The 2,500-nt window shown below is 45.7% G+C and overlaps 1 protein-coding gene across 1 annotated transcript in view; it reads left to right on the top strand.

Annotated features, from left to right (window-relative positions):
- taf6 (TAF6 RNA polymerase II, TATA box binding protein (TBP)-associated factor) overlaps positions 1-2,500 on the top strand; it is a 101,395-nt gene that overhangs the window by 64,187 nt on the left and 34,708 nt on the right. The gene's annotated exons all lie outside the window — the stretch shown is intronic.

The raw sequence follows: 2,500 nt of genomic DNA, 5'->3' as shown, positions 1-2,500 counted from the left end.
GTAGCAAAGTCATCAGTAGTGAGTGTGGAGGATGCGGGTGGAGGAGGAGAATAGAGGAGGGAGGAAAATGTTTTAAAAAGCAAGCGAGGACTGGTGGCACTGTTGACTTTCTGACGAAAGTACGTCTGCTTTGCAGAAGTAACCTCAGCCGAGAAAGAGGACAGAAGAGTTTGGTATGTTATGAGCTGTTCAGGATTTTTAGTTTTTCGCCAAATTCTCTCTGCAGCCTGAAGTTTAGAGCGATGCTCACTTAGAACATCAGAGAGCCAGGGTGCAGGAGGACTGGCACGGGCTGGCTTGGATGTAAGAGGACATAGTCTGTCTAGATATGATGCTAGTGTGGAGCAAAGTGTATCAGTGGCACTGTTCGTATCAAGTGCAGCGAGTTTGCAAGGTGGAGGAAGAGAGTCTGTAACAATGGTGGATAGTCTATTGGGTGAGAGAGAGCGTAGGTTTCTGCGAAAGGTAACTAGAGTTGGAGTGTGTGGCGGCTCAGGAGTAATGTGGATGTTGAGAGACAGAAGGAAATGATCCGATGTTTGTAGTGGAGTTACTAGTGTTTGATCAGCGAAGCAATGTTGAGTGTAAATAAGGTCTAGCTGATCACCTGATTTGTGAGTAGCAGAAGTAGGTGCTCTTTTGAGGTCAAAAGAGGCAAGCAGAGTCTGGAAGTCAGCAGCTTGAGGTCTTTCAATGTGAATGTTGAAGTCACCTAGCACCAACAAGGGAGTGTCATAATCAGAAAAAGATGAGAGAAGAACATCCAGTTCATCTAAGAAGTGACCTAATGTACCCGGTGGGCGGTAGATGACAACCACATTTATGTGGAAGGGGTGGATAATGGTGACTGCATGGAATTCAAAGGAGCTGATTTTTGGCAGAGACGGTCTCTGAGTGAATTTCCATTCTTTGGAAATCAGTAGTCCAGTCCCACCCCCTCTCCCTGTCTGACGAGGAGTGTGGGAAAGAGAGAAATTAGTAGAAAGAGCTGCATGTGTTGCAGTGTCCTCCGGTCTCAACCAGGTCTCAGTTAGAGCCATGAGACTAAAGTCAGAATGAGTGACTATGGAGGTAATAAAATCTGCCTTGTTAACAGCAGATTGACAATTCCAGAGGCCCACGGAGAGAGAGTAGTGAAATAGAGATACATGAATTGATCGAAGGTTGTGAGGGTTGCGCCTGCAGCGTACCTCCCGTGCTCTGCGAGTTAGTAGTAACAACAGGAATTAGTAAACACATAATAAAGTGCAAGGAAAACAATAATGAGTGCAGAGATAAAGTAAAATAATAAAGTAAAAAGTACTCAAGTGCTTTGTCGGTGTCTTTGCTCGGTGGAGTCGCACAGGTAGAGTCGATGGTCTTTACTCTCGTCTGTCTTAGTCGCACAGGTAGAGTTGATGGTCTTTACTCTTGTCGGTCTTAGTCGCACAGGTAGAGTCGATGGTCTTTACTCTCGTCGGTCTTCACACGAGGCTGCCGCGACCGCTGCCGCGGTGAGACTAGTCGCTTATATACACCCCGAGCGCTTTGCTGATTGAGCTCAGCTGGACACGCCTCGAGAGTAAAAACCCGAAACTGCAGCGTGGGCGGGGCGCGAAAAACCTCCGGCTCGCACACAAGCTCTTACAGTAACCAAGGAAACAGTGGCTAAACTTTCTAGTACTAAACACAGATGGCTGAAAACAATTTTAAATGTCCTACAACCATATACAACCAGCTGAAAACAAGTCTAAGTGTTCTCTAACCAAACACAGCAACTGAAAACAAGTCTAAATGTACTTACACGGTGTTGCTCTCGATGCTAAAGTGCTTCTCCTGCTAACTAAACCTACTGTGCTCAAATATATAGCCTTTACCTGGCGTTTGGACACGCCTCCAGAGTAAAAACACCCGAAACTGCAGAGGGGTGGCGCGAAACCTTCCGGCTCGACACACAAGCTCTTACAGTAACCAAGGAAACAGTGGCTAAACTTTCTAGTACTAAACACAGATAGCTGAAAACTATTTTAAATGTCCTACAACCATACACAACCAGCTGAAAGAAAGTCTAAGTGTTCTCTAACCAAACACAGCAACTGAAAACAAGTCTAAATGTACTTACACGGTGTTGCTCTCGATGCTAAAGTGCTTCTCCTGCTAACTAAACCTACTGTGCTCAAATATATAGTTTTTACCTGCCGTTTGGACATGCCTCCAGAGTAAAAACACCCGAAACTTCAGCGGGGGGGGCGCGAAACCGGCCGGCTCGACACACAAGCTCTTACAGTAACCAAGGAAACAGTGGCTAAACTTTCTAGTACTAAACACAGATAGCTGAAAACAATTTTAAATGTCCTACAGCCATACACAACCAGCTGAAAACAAGTCTAAGTGTTCTCTAACCAAACACAGCAACTGAAAACCCGACACAGAACAGCCAATCTCAATAACCTGTTCACATATCACCACACCCACCCACCTCCAAACACTACTCCAGTCAGGCACACGTTGCACTTGTTCG

This window comes from Danio aesculapii, chromosome 5 (assembly GCF_903798145.1).
Source record: "Danio aesculapii chromosome 5, fDanAes4.1, whole genome shotgun sequence".
Taxonomy (NCBI): Eukaryota; Metazoa; Chordata; class Actinopteri; order Cypriniformes; family Danionidae; genus Danio; species Danio aesculapii.
This window is presented reverse-complemented; position numbering and strand designations above follow the sequence as displayed.